Source organism: Podarcis filfolensis (genome assembly GCF_964270895.1).
Source record: "Podarcis filfolensis genome assembly, chromosome: 1".
In the NCBI taxonomy this organism is placed as follows: Eukaryota; Metazoa; Chordata; class Lepidosauria; order Squamata; family Lacertidae; genus Podarcis; species Podarcis filfolensis.
The window spans coordinates 15900687-15915543 of record NC_139604.1 but is presented as its reverse complement, the minus strand read 5'-3'; the positions used below and the strand labels follow the sequence as shown (position 1 = coordinate 15915543).

At 42.8% G+C, this 14857-nt stretch overlaps 1 long non-coding RNA gene across 1 annotated transcript in view; it reads right to left on the bottom strand.

Moving 5' to 3' along the window:
• LOC310743842 overlaps positions 1–8576 on the bottom strand; it is an 887199-nt gene extending 878623 nt beyond the window's left edge. The window contains exon 1 of the long non-coding RNA XR_014539266.1: positions 8218–8576. This is a non-coding gene — a long non-coding RNA (uncharacterized lncRNA). The remainder of the gene's footprint in view (positions 1–8217) is intronic.
• Positions 8577–14857: the final 6281 nt, after the last annotated feature.

The following is a 14857-nucleotide window of genomic DNA, read 5'->3' as shown; positions in this document are numbered from 1 at the left end:
CCAGTCTACACTGTGCTGGTGCCTAAAACAGAAATGAACTTGCAAGCAGTCTCCGTCTATCTGAATTAACAAAAATATTTAAAATTGTTAGATTGTAATCAAGGCTTGTTGTGCCCTATGGGACCGCCTCTCCTGGTATGTCCCACAGAGGAACTTATGGTCTTCAAATAAAAACATCCTGAAGGTCCCAGGCCACAGAGGTTAGGCTGGCCTCAACTAGAGCCAGGGCTTTTTCGGCTGTGGCTCCCATCTGGTGGAACACTTTGTCACAAGAGACTAGGGCCCTGCGGGACTTGACATCTTTCCGCAAGGCCTGCAAGACAGAGCTGTTCCACCAGGCCTTTGGCCAGGGCGCAGCCTGACTCCCTCCTTTGGCAATCTCCACAGAACTTTAGCTTAATGGTTGCCAACAATTTGATTTTAATTAATTTTTATAATGAAATGTTTTTAGAATATTGTACTATTTTATTGTTGTTAGCCGCCCTGAGCCCGGCTTCAGCTGGGGAGGGAGGGATATAAATAAAATTTTTTATTATTATTATTATTATTATTGAGAATTGTGGACGTACTGGCCTACAGAAAACAGCTGTTCACGAAAACACAAATGAAATGCTTCCTTCTGTCACAGGTAGAATGCCCTTCACCTTCCTCTACTTCTGTCCTTCCTTGAGTGGTATAAGAAAGTCCAAACAGTGCTATATTTGCACACATTTCTAGCAAACCTCTGTCCTGACCTTAAAAAGCTTAGGAAGGTGTATGTAACTGGAGAACTGGCAAACAACAGAATGAAACAAACTCTCCTCAGAATGAAACAGAATGAAACAAATTCTCCTCAGAATGGCTCATGTTTCGAAGAGCAGTACAGTCGTTTGAGATAAGAAGGCAATGTTGCTAGAAAAGGAACCATGGGATTTTGTTTTTTTAAAAAAAATTGTCCTCATAACTAAAGAAAATTCAAAATGGAAATTTAAGCCTATATAATCCAGAAGGCTGTGAGTGCAACGACTCCCATAGCTCAGCGGGCAAGAAAGTTCAAGGATTTTACTTTCCTTAGCTGGTAAGTCTGAATTTCATAAACCCATTTTGTGTACTTGCCAGGCTATACCTTCAGATATCGTTACAGAACATCTTCAGATTTAACATAGTTAAATGTTTTTGTAAGTTTCGGGGTTTGGGGTTACAACACAATTGTCCCAAACCCCATGCCACCCTGCCTTAGCTCTCCAGTAATGTCAGTTTACCACTTACTCATATCCTGGTATAGGTATGTATTGTGAAAGCATAGATTCTCAGAATCTTTCCTGATGATGAGAAGCCAAAATATTGTTTTACAGCTAATACGTCTCCAGAAGGATTTTATCTTCACTCAGTTAAGAGAGGCTGAGAGGCAGCTGCAGAGAGATTGGAGTGGATTGTTTCTCAGATTTTCTTAGAACTAAACGTTAAAAATGGGGAGGGCGGGAGAGAGAGAAATCACAAAATTGTGACACCTTATAGTGTATAGATTCAGGGATTTGCTTGTGGGCAAGCAAAAGCCAGGTCTTCCTTTCCACCCGTCGTGTCACAGGTACACTTGTACAACAGATTTCCTCAAACTGAACTGCAAATGAATGTTTCATTCATTTTTATTTTACTTTCCCATAACAAAATATTGCGAGTTATACGTGGGAGAATGAGTGAATTCCCTGCAATGGACATGCTAGATAAGAGGAAAAATTTTGATTGCATGGCATTAACTTAAGTAATATGCATTCCTCATGCAATAAAGGTCTGTAGGTTGCATTTCCTTTTTAAGCTGTTTGATCGCCCAAAATACCAATAGCCACGGTGTCCATATGGAAACTTGTCCGTCTAGCAGAGGGAGCTGCGAATGCTGATTGACAGGTGGAATTAGCCAGAAGGCAATAGTCAAATTCATTCATCTAAGAGAATGTGCTGTGGCCATCAGCTTTTATTAATTACTAGGTATGTTGTTTGGCTTCTACAATTTCTGCTCAATGCTCTGGAATGACTTGTAAAATCAATTAACATTCTGCCCTTTCACCTGCAGAAGCAAAGATAGCTGGGCGTAATGATCTGTAACTTCTCTTCCAAGAGGTGTGTGTACTGGAGACAAACAACACGAGACACATCCTTTCTCTTTGTTACAGCAAGCAGCTTCAGAACTATTTTGAATATAAATTTGCATGGTTATAAGGATTCCACCCACCCCCCCGGAATGATACAGATTTCATTCAGTAAAACGGGTGCATTCAATTTGATGCCATCACTCCCAGATCAGAGGCATAAGATGAACAATTGCGTGGTTAGATCAGGAGGGCATCTAAGGTGAAATACAACCCCGATCTAAAAGGCCAGGCTGTGCGCAATATAAGCTCCACGATAAAGTTGTTCGCCCCAGTTCACTGAATATATAGTGAACATGCACAACATATAATCTTCAAAGGAAGTTGGAAATCCGGGCAGTAGCTCTCTGGCAGGGCTTCTGAAGGAAAGCCTCTGGCAGGGTATTTAAAGGGGCAGAGAAGCGTGAGCTGACATTTTGCTTGCTTTTTTCAAGTTACGGGAGTGAAGAAAGTTTTGTGGTTTCTTTGGTGCTTCCAGAGATCCAAAAGGGCTTCCGTTGCTAACGATGAGAGTTGCATCTGCTCACTTAGGCTTTGACATCTGAAGTGTTAATCACAGCTGTTTATAAGGCTGCGGATTATCAGTTGCAGATGTTTTCCGAGCCTTGCAGCAGATGTTGCAGTGATATTTCTGAGATGCTGTTTTTGGGGGGGTTTTTTGGATGGAGGGAACTCTCTGTAAATGTTAAATGTCTGATAACAGTACTGGTCTCAAGTCTCTTTCCGTTTAGTACAGAGCAATATGAATATTGTTTAAACACCAAGTTAACACATTTGGATCTATCCACATGTATAACTGAGCAGATCTGAGAAAAAACAACAATTATGGCATACTTAATATATTGCACTGGGACATGAAGTAGTTAGCAACTGATGTTAAGAATAGTTAATAGTCAATAATTAGCAACTGATGTTACAAATGCCTATAGGTCACTGACTCATTTTTATTTAATTTATGGTTGTTTAATATAATTGATAGTTCTAGAAAGTTGCCTGTCTGACAAATCAAGGATTCCTTAGATGATGATGATGATGATACTATTATTATTATTATTATTATTATTATTATTATTATTATTATTATTATTCCCTGTGAAATTATCCAGTCATCTATTATTGCTGTCTAATTTGCCATTCAAACTATAAATTAAATAGGACCTGCCTGGACTTTTCTGGGCATTGAGCTCCCTCTTCCAAGAAAATGTAAGAATATTATTTATTTAATATTATCTTAACGCTAGCGCTCCTTCAGTTATTTATTTACTTCTTTATATGCTGGCCACCCAACCATCTGGGAGGTTTGCATAACCACCTAAATACGAAATACGATTCGCAAACACTAAAACCAAAATAAATCACAAAAAGTCCAGTGAAAAACAAAACAATTTGAAGTCAGTATGAAACATAGCAACTGTGAAACAGATTAATCCAGCCAGTAGGAACTTTGTGTAAAAGCTCCTTAGGCACCCAAGGGTATGTAATTAAAAGGTCTTGGAAAACAAGAAAGTCTTGCACCTGGTGCCTAAAAGATAGCATATGCACCAGGTAAACCTGACGGGGCATTTCATAAGTGCGGTGCCACCACCAAAAACACCTCCCTAGTAGATGTCTGCCTCACTTCAGTAGGTGATGTGGAAGCTGGAGAAGGGTCTCAAAAGAAGATCTCAGTGCCTGGGAAGGGCATATGGAAGAAAGTGACTCTTTAGGTAACCTGGCACCCAAGCTCTTGTAAGTCTCCGGGACTGGAGGGGTGGGGCAGAAACAAAGCACATTACTGGGATCACTGCATTGATGCAAAAGTGATGTCACCTTTGGTTGGCTACCAGGATATTTTCAGAGGCACTTAAATCCATTGGTATTCTGATCCATTTGTAAGCTGCCTGGAAATGTTCGAGCATTTGCACTTGATTCCAGTCCGTTTTAAGTTTGGGGGGTTTTTTTGGGGGGGTGGTTAAAGCATTTTTAAAATAAAAACACACACACCCTACTTGCCATACGTCCGGGTTTTCCCAGACATGTTGCCAATTCAGCCAAAATCCGCCCGATTTTGCACAGCCCGATTCCCAGATGTGTCTGGGACATGTGGCAGCCCTATTTGTGTTGCTTTGTGATTTTGTCCATAGTATATAGTTGCTTGAATGTAACTGTTCTTTTTTCTCTCAACCAACGATAAAAGGTGAGCCACATTTAAAATGACTGTACTGCTCAAGCTAAAATACTTCGCTCCACAGAGACAGAGAAAGAGAGAGAGATCAGTTTGTCCATGCACTGCTAAAGATGTTGTTTCTTTTCCAGAAGGACAGGTTAGGATTCTTGCGCTCCTCCCTGCCTCCATTTCCGGCTTTGGGAGCATAATTGCTTGCTGACAGCTCTTTGACTCAGCTGCTGTGTTCTTATAACTTTGCATAATGATCGTATATCATTTCCATTGTTAGGTATACGAGGACTGTTCCGTAATAACGCAACCACCCACGTTTTGCTGGCACCGTTTGGAAATTGTCGTTCAGTTCAGCTGATTGCTGCGGCCCAGTTTTGTTTCCCTTACTTAGGGATCTGACGGTGGCTGTTGTCAAGGAACACGATCCTAAGCAACCGCTGGGGATTCATGCTGATCCAAGAGGGGGTCAACAGCTACTCCTTTAAGACCTGGTAGATCCATGCAGTGATTGTGGCAAAGAAAAATGCAGTGGGAGGATGGCCCAAGCAATGTACGTAGTAATAACTCAAGCTAAGCAGCCAGCTGGTGGCATGAATCGAGAGAGGGAGACGCTACGGCATTGCTTAAATCATTTACTGTGTGCAGTCACTCCATTAGTATAAGTATTATGACAGTTCTTGCAAATGTAGCAGCTTATCAGAAGATATTTGTGTTGGATCTAGACCTCATCATCATACCTGTGAGTCAAGCCCTGTTGATTTCAGTGAACCACACAGGCAAAGGAAAATGTTTTGCTTTACTTCATGCTTATCATCAGGTGATGGGGACGCGTGTGGCCCTGCCCACCTGTCAAAGTGGCTCCTTGAATTTGGGAGAGATCTGGATCCGGCCCACCAACTGGATCCATTCCCCCTCCCCCTTGCTTTTTGCTAAAGGTAATTATTATTATTATTATTATTATTATTATTATTATTATTATTATTATTTATACCCCGCCCATCTGGCTGAGTTTCCCCAGCCACTCTGGGCGGCTTCCAATCAAGTGTTAAAAGCAATACAGCATTAAATATTAAAAGCTTCCCTAAACAGGGCTGCCTTCAGATGTCTTTTAAAGAGAAGATAGCTGCTTATTTCCTTCACATCTGAAGGGAGGGCGTTCCACAGGGCGGGTGCCACTACTGAGAAGGCCCTCTGTCTGGTTCCCTGTAACCTCACTTCTCGCAATGAGGGAACCGCCAGAAGGCCCTCAGCACTGGATCTCAGTGTCCGGGCTGAACGGTGGGGGTGGAGACGCTCCTTCAGATATACAGGTACACTTGCCTGTTGCAGCGAAAGCCCTGCCAGCTTTTTAAAGACTTTTACAACATGCCAGATTTCATGAAAATGACTTGTACAATTTCTGAAACGTCCCAGAAACCTTTAGACTTCATCCTTTTGTTTCGGTTCTGCAAAAAGCACATAAGCTGAGGGAAAGGACGCTGCAGGGTCCTTGCAATGACTGAGGATTCTAGTTTCAGGTAGTAGATTTTATTTCTTTGTACATTCCGGATGTGTTTGATGCATTGTCGTATCCTTGAGATTCCTCATTTTTTAAAATTATTATTATTATTTTTAAATAAAAAATAGTAATTTAACAATGAAAGGGGGAGGGGAGAAATGGGGGGAAACCATGAGAAAGAGACGGGGGGGAGAGGAGTGCGACAACCATCAGCTCACATTAAGATAATGGCACATTATACATTAAGGGATAGAACAGTTTAGATTTTTAGTCTGATGTTTAGTGGATATTTAGTGTTACATTTGTTTACTAGAGGTACTTTCTTTGAGAGAGAGAATTTTATTAGAGGTTTTAAGCATATGAAGCAATATATATCCAAACTCTCTTATGGAAAAATAATAAAAGGCAATATATCAAAAGAAAAGAATAATATAGAGAAAGAAAGAAAAGAAAAGAAAAGAAAAGAAAAGAAAAGAAAAAAGAAAGCCCTCCATCACCATTTTATTTCAATCTTCTATCTGCATACCAAGAGCTAAATCTGCCCATCTCCCACCTGGGAGGTCTCCCCCATTTCTCAGCCTCACACCCTGAGAAAACCCTCTGATCTGTCTCCCACACAGATCTCTTCCTTTTCTAACCCACAATTATCTGTACAAATTTTATTGGAAGTACTTTATGAATGAACATTTTTCTCCAGAAAGCATTTAAATCCATTTCCCCAGAAAACGGCCTATACCTTGCTTTAAGAACAGCTTAGTTTATGAACAACTTGGATTAAGAACACTGCAAACCCAGAAGTAGGTGTTTAGGTTTGTGAACTTTGCCTTGGAAGCAGAACATGTTCCGCTTTCTGTTGAGTGTGTTCCATTTGTAAATTGAGTCCCCCGCTGCTATGGGAAAGCACTCCTTGGTTTAAGAATGCTTTGGTTTAAGAACGGACTTCGGGAACGGAATAAGTTCGTAAACCAAGGTACCACTGTACTGCAGGATAGGAACATAGGGAGCTAGCTTAATATTGTGTTAGACCAGTGGTCCATTTACCTCAGAATTGTCTGCACAGACTGGGAGCAGCTGTCCAGGGCTTCACATTGGGCTCTTTCCCCCACCCTTAGATCTTCCTCACAGAAAGCCTTTCTTGATAATTTTATTTTATTTGTTTTATTTGTTTTATTTTTAATTTATTTTTAATTTTAAATGTTTTATTTTTAATTTATTGTAAACCATTCAGGTGGTTTATTGCCATCGAGAAGCATATGCATGTTGTTAAATCATATAAATGAATAAATGCTCCACCACTGACCTATAGACCTTCAGAATTCAAGGCCTGAATAAAAGAAATACTCAAAATAAAATAAAATCAGTCATACTTTTCAATCCATCTCTCTTCTGGTGGTTGTAATTCTGTTCCCATCCAAGCACATACAGGTTCCACTGGAATCAGCATATAATTAAGGAAAGGGTTATAGGCTTGTGGGTTGCGGAATTATGGTAGATTGAACAGTTAAAACAATAGAGTTGAACATCTCACAGACAGTTAAAGGCTGTTGTTGAAGAGGAAATGTCGCAGTGGCTTCAGACACCTATAGATTTAAGTACCATCTTATTTGGGCACATTCAGTGATAGCACTATTTAGGTTAGGTGTTCTCTGTTCTGGTCACAGTGATTATAAGGAAGAGTGATGCAGGGGATCAGTTCATATGACGCATTTCGCACTTAGTCACATAACAGCCAATGTAATCATTGGTGTATCTCTACTTATGTGCAATTATTTGACGGTGCTTGGCTTCCAAACTGGGTGGCGTCATGGGTTGTAATGGGTGACATCAGGCCACCTGCTACGAGCCTTGTGATGGTTCAGATTATTTTATGCTGAAGCTCAGCAAGTGGGAAGCTCGGGTTGGCGCTCTGCCAAATTACGTTTGGTGCCAGAACTCAAAAGCAAAGCATTCTGGGAACTCCCATGTGTAGGAACCAGTGTAGGAACAGGCCTGCACAATCTGTGATTCATAAATGTAGCCCATGAGCCAGGCATTGGGACCTTTCAGGAGCTTGATAAATTTCCTAGAGATGGTGGGGTTGTACTTGTCTCAATACGTCTCAGGTTATGTAGGTCTGTGCTAGGCTATTTGACCTGGTGGCCGCTCTCCATTTCCGCCTCCGTATCCAGATTTTGTGCTTCACAGTAGCCTTGTTCAGAAGTGCTGCTAACATGTAAACCCTGCCTGTGAGCACAGTGTGTGAGGAAAGTGCAGTAAGACCTGTCATCTTCTCCTTTCGCTAGTTGGAGTCTGAGCTCTGAAATGGGACCCTCCTCCAGTCATGGATCCTCTTTACACAGTGTAGAACCCCGTGAAATACAGGTCTAGATCAGAATTGCATATCTTGAACGGCAGCAGTTAACCAGGGATATTCAACTGGGAGTTGAACCTGGGACGTTCTGCACATAGCTGTCAACTTACAGATTTGAAAATAAGGGACCAGCAGCCTCGAAAATAAGGGATCAGCAGCCAAAATAAGGGATTTTTCAGGCACAGGTATGTTCAACTTCTGAGCCCCTCCGAGCCAAAAGCAGAAAGCCCAGCCAGCAGTCAAACAAAGCCTCAAGCGGTGGTTCCCACAGTGCAGCAACCCGGCAAAGGGGATGCAGCAAGGAAAACCACTGTCACCTCTCCGCTGGGAAGCGCTGAGCAAAGGCGAGTCCCCAGGCAACACGGCCGATTTGATCGGCACAAGGCATGCAAGCTCCACCCCCCAGTCATTCTTAGACTCCTTATTGGGTGAGCAACGCAGCCAAGCAACCCAGTTGGAGCCTGCCTCCTCCCTGGCTGGCAGGGAGGGAGGGAGAGGAGCTGCTTTCTTTGAAACCCGGGAAATTTAAGGGACATCATCAATAAGGGACAGCAGTGGGACATGGCGCTGGGATAAGGGAGTTTCCCGCCAAATAAGGGACGCTTGACAGCTATGGTTCTGCATGGAGAGCTTATGCTCTGCCACTTGTACAGATAGCACACGAGGAGCAGACTCAAATAGGACTATTATTTTTGCTTATTCTGAGTTTCTATTGTTATTCCCCCCCCCATCACCTGTTTTGTCCTCTCTTGCTGGCTTCTGTAATTTTGTAATCACCTGGCTTCTGTAATCCAAGGTTAGATTGGAAGAAATAGCTGAATCAAATTAATTTTGTTATGTTTGCAAGAATTGCCACTATTTGTCCTTGTGCCGAAGACCTTAATATAAAAGACTTAACACAGCAAAGAATCCTGGGAATGTATTACAACATAACACGAAACCGATAATTTGTGGTCACTAATATCACAGTGCATGAGATATGCGTGAAATGTGGCCACATCTATTTAACTGGGCCTAGTGGAAACTCAATTAACTCAAGGACGTGTTTTTGTTATACAACATGGGACCTAGTTCTCGCAAACAAGCTTGCTCTCTCTCCACAGTCATTTCCTTCAGTATAAAATGCCATACAAAGAAGCTTAGATACGAACCACATGTTTTTGTGACATGATTGTTTCTGGTTTTTTCTCTTCTTAGCTACTCATTTTCATATGGCATAGACCGGTTCCTTCTTTTTATATCTCTCCATCCTGTCTGGCAGACCTCAGCATACTAATCCATTTCTGCTGCCATCACTGTTTGTTCAATGTTCTCCTTTCCACTGTTGGTGACATGTTTATTGTGGGATAACTAGTCTCAGATAACCAACATGCTTAAGTCAGATTAATACATGAGTGGGTTAAAACCATAGAGTAAGCTGTCCTGCCAGGGTTTGCTCGCCTTGGGAGGGACTACGTAATCAAGCCTTTCTTCCCCTAAGTCTTCCTGATGAAATCAGTAGGTCAAGAGGCATAGCTGCATGGTCCTCAAAAGCCATTCCTTGTGTTCCTATACCAATAATTTAGAAACTTTCAGTGCTTTGGAATTAAGCCAAGCTTTACCGCTTGTGCAACCTTTCTGAACGCTGTACGGAAAAGCACATGAATCTGACCTTCAGAGAGTTTTTATGTAAATCATTTTTAACTTACCAAACGTGTGGCCTTTTTTCTATGTTGGAGAAGTGAAAAAACTTTGGAAGGAACTCACAAGGGCATATTTTAAAGGTCCTGTGTCCTATATTTCCAAGTTTGCTGCATATTTTGTTATTTTTAAAATCTCTGCTTGGGTTCTCTCACCAAAGAGTACTTGCCCCAGACTTGGATCTTGGCATCCAGGAATTCTCCTTTTTTACCTATTTTGCCCCTTGCACCATCAATTATCTCCTTCATTTCAGAACCTTTGGTTCACTTCTTCCTTTAATCTTTTCTTCACTGGAATTCTCTGTCTGCCTGTCTATCTGTCTACCTATCCCCCACCCCTCACACACGTAGCCTCTGTGCACTAGCTACATCACTTTCAACATCAGTGCCAATGTTCTAATTCTTCTCCTTCAGAGATCTGGAACCTGTGTGGCTGGACTCCAGCCCCAGCTAACATGGGCAACGATGAACAAACAAGGAGCAGTAACATCTGGAGGACCATCCCAGTTCCACTTCATTTCTTCGACACTTGCTTTATCCTCTCCTTTATCTCCCCATCCCTACACTTCTTCTTCCCCCCCCCCTCACTCCTTAGAAACGCATCTGCTATTGACTCCATGCTTCAGTCCCTTGTCATTTTCTGTGCCGTTATGCTTGGGCAGCCGTTTTCCTCACCTTCAAAGCCATATTTCCTAAAGCACTCCTAGCCTGAAGCCTAGTCTGCAGATGCAGAAAAATGGGGTGAAGTGGCAGAATTGCAGGTGGGACATTGGTCCTTGCTTCTCATCTTAGCAAGTGTGTGTGTGTGTGTGTTTGGGTTGTGTGTATTGTAGAAAGAGGTGGGAGGAAGACATGTGGATAACAAGTGTCCTTATTTTCCAGGTACAGTCTCAGATTCACACAAGCCGTCCCAGTTTCTGATTTCATCCCAGAATATCCTGCTTTTCCTTTTGTTGTTGTTTAGTCATTTAGTCATGTCCGACTCTTCGTGACCCCATGGACCAGAGCACGCCAGGCCCTCCTGTCTTTCACTGCCTCCCGCAGTTTGGTCAAACTCATGTTTGTATCTTCGAGAACACTGTCCAGCCATCTCGTCCTCTGTCGTCCCCTCCTCCTTGTGCCCTCAAACTTTCCCTTAGTACATCCCTATTTTCATCGGAAAAGTGTTGGGAGGGTATGGAGTTATGTGACTCACGAGACAAGGAAATAAGTAACTAGAAGATACCTAAGAAGATATCTGAAGGCAGCCCTGTATAGGGAAATTTTTCAATGTTTAATCTTTTAACATGTTTTTATTTATGTTGGAAGCTGCCCAGGGTGACTGGGGCAACCCATTCAGATGGGTGGGGTATAAAAAATAAATTTATTATAATTAGTAGTAGTATTAATATTAGTATTATTGTGGAATAGGACTTCCTTGTTTCCATTGTAGAAATGTTGGAGGGTATGCAGTTTCATGTTCAGTTTCATACCTAGATTGGCACAAAGTGTTAAAAGCCATGGGATGATAATGGTAGTTCGGCTTTTGGCTCAACATTCAGAGAGGTTTTCATGTACGTGGGAAATGGAAGAAGGGGCTGCCCTAATCACATAAGAGAAGCAATGCTAATGTTGCAATTATTATTTAATAGGTGATTCCCCATGTGTGTTTGCTGTCTTCATTAGGGGAACTTCTCCAGCCTTTAACTAGACACAGGCCTAGCATCTCGTTCCAATGTGATACTTGTAGAGGAGCAATGTCTCTAAATGTCATTCTGTCCTGCATCCTCCAGCCTGGGTGGATGTTTCTGAGATTGGGGCACAAAGGTAGCAGCCACCTCTTCTGGTTGCCTCTGAACAACCCGGAGGCGTATTTTAAGGATGGGAAGGAAATTCGACTTGCATTTCAATGTGGATCTACCTAAATTGCACTTCCCAAATCAATATGGGAACTGAAGCACAGCTATCTTTTGCATTTCTCAGAAATTTGTGGTGCGGTCCTCCAGCCCCCTCCCCAGAAAAGGGCATGTATTAAAGGAAAGTGTGCCTAAGAATGCATATATTAATGAAAGCAGTGCTCTGTTGGGAGAAATTGCTTGCAAAAAAAGGTGTGTGCATTGGGCAAAAATGCGTACTAAAATGCTGGCAAACTTTCTCAATGACTTTTTTAAAAAATGCTAAATATTCATAATATTTATGGACCACTTGATTGTTGAAAACAAACCACAAAGCAGTTTAGAAAAAGAATAAAGCAATAAATTATCAATAAAAACATCTAGTGAAAACATTCAATAAATTGAGATTAGCAATAAACTATATACAGATTAAAACACACATGGAAATCTGGCTAGGGCAAAACTGGAAAAACGAGAAAGGGGGAGGAAATCAGAATTGATAGATTCATCTATTCCCTAATATATTTTGCTAGTGTGCCTGATAGCTGTGTTAACAGACCAATCTTTCATGAATTTATCTAATTCCCTTTTTGATGCCATCTCCATATCTTGATTTGCACCTCAAGTTAATACTCTTTTGCAGTGTCTTTGCTTCTTTATTTTAAAGGCAAAAGAAGGGAACACAGTTTTCAAGCATGAAAACAAAATACGGCATGTGGCCATCTCCTTGTGACGCTCTATTAAAAGAGATCTGCCTTTCTTTTGAGGGTGGTTGAGCAGATGATACAGGGAGAGTTCCAAGGTGACATTGCATATTGCCTGTAGCTAATTAAAAATTGCTGGCTGCTCCCAGATACCTCTCCTTCTAATCAAGGTATTCAAATTGCGTTGCAGTCCATGGAAGCGTAATCTGTTGCCTGCAATTTCATTTTCTTGTTTGGTTTCACACAATGGCCATATCATTAAATTGCCTTCCCTGGTTAAACGGATCCCAAACATACCTTCTTACGGAAACCAGCTAAAGAGGGGTTTTAGCATTTAATTGCTAAATAAAGGGCTTGTGTTCTAAGGGACACAATTAACAGCCTTCTGTTAACTGTTTGCAACATGCAGACTGTGTGTCTCACTCAGGCGCGGGGAACCTGAAGCCCAGGAGCTGGATGCAGCTTTTCAGACTTTTCTGTCTGACTGTATAGACTCTTACGCACGCGCGCGCACACACACACACCACTCTTGCCAGACCACACCTTTCGCCAGCCTGCTTTGCACCCTCCTCAAATGCTTTTACCTGGCTGGGATGAATCTTTGAATTGTTATCGTGCTTCTTGCCTTCCAGGATCGAGGATTGAGAGGTGTGTGTGTGTGTGTGTGTGTGTGTGTGTAGAAACTACTGTACACTACAAAGTTAAATTGTACAGTGGTACCTCGGGCAGGTGGCGCTGTGGGTTAAACCACAGAGCCTAGGGCTTGCCGATCAGAAGGTCGGTGGTTCGAATCCCCGCGATGGGGTGAGCTCCCGTTGCTCGGTCCCTGCTCCTGCCAAGCTAGCCGTTCGAAAGCACAAAGTGCAAATAGATAAATAGGTACTGCTCCAGTGGGAAGGTAAACGGCGTTTCTGTGCGCTGCTCTGGTTTGCCTGAAGTGGCTTAGTCATGCTGGCCACATGACCCGGAAGCTGTACGCCCACTCCCTCGGCCAATAAAGCGAGATGAGCGTCGCAACCCCAGAGTCGGTCACGACTGGACCTAATGGTCAGGGGTCCCTTTACCTTTACCTCAGGTTACATACGCTTCAGGTTACAGACTCTGCTAACCCAGAAATAGTACCTCGGGTTAAGAACTTTGCTTCAGGATGAGAACAGAAATTGTGCTCCGGCGGTGTGGCAGCAGCAGGAGGCCCCATTAGCTAAAGTGGTGCTTCAGGTTAAGAACAGTTTCAGGTTAAGAACGGACCTCCAGAACGAATTAAGTACTTAACCCGAGGTACCACTGTAGATTCCTTGCTTTGCTCACTTTTGCTTCTTTCCCTGCCTGCCACTCACAGGTGCCCCCCGCCCCCCGAAGGAAAGGCAACCCTTAAGCTGAAACTGTTTCACCACGTCTGGTCTATCCAGTCAGCTAAATTCACGGCGAAACCACACTTTCGTGTCAAACCACCTTCACCTTTATTGATTGTTTGAACAGAATTTGAGCAGCTGCAGAAGAACGATGACTGGGTGGCTGAATCAGGCTGAGATGAAGGAGATGGTTTGGGCAGGAGCAGGTAACCCAGTGGGGCGGGGTCACAACAGAAGCCTCCCAGCAACAGCGTTGCTACAGCTGAATATACTACAGCTTCCGCCCTGACCTGCATTTCCCACAATCGGTGCTGTTTCCGTTCCCCTGCCAGTGCCTGCTGTTTCACGAAAGTTTCATAACTATTTTTGCAATGTATGTAACTTGCATTCGCTCCAATCTAACGGAAATCCCAGAGCAATGTAGAGAGAAGTCTTTGCAGACACTTGAAAACAGCTACAATGGTGCAAAATTGTAAATGGACACTGATTGTGATTTCCCGGAGAAACGTGTGAACTGCTGCAATTTCCGCTTCCTTTTTCCATTAGAATTCTCCCAACTGCCCTAGAGGAATGAGGAGACTGTAAGGCTGGTGCACTGTGGGCACAACAGCAGAACCAAACTGGCACTCCTGCCAGGGTGCCCACACAGCCCCGCTGCTGCCTTGTTGAACTAGCTAGGCCATTGGCTTGATCCAGCAGGCTGTTCCTATGTTACTGATGCTGCCGCTGAAGGTCTACTGCTAGGGCTCCAGCCTCCTAGACTGTCCATTTCTGGATGTGGATCAGGTGAAAAGACAACACAAGACTAGGCCCTCCAGAACACAACTGAGAGTGACGGAGAGATACCTCCTTCTTCTTCGAACAGATCTCAACAGGATTAGCTACAAAGGAATAAACCACCAAAGCACGATCGCCGATACCGACGCTAACACATCGAGAATGGGAAAATTAAAGTGGTTCTAGGTACAGAGGGGGTGGGGAAATATAAGAACAAAAAGACCAAGTTGGGACAGATCAATCTACCCAGGCCATCTGGGCAGTTTAACCAGGGAAAGCTGTAAAGCAATCATAACATGTGAAAAAGCTTCGGGTCATTTAATGAGCCCCTGTTATATT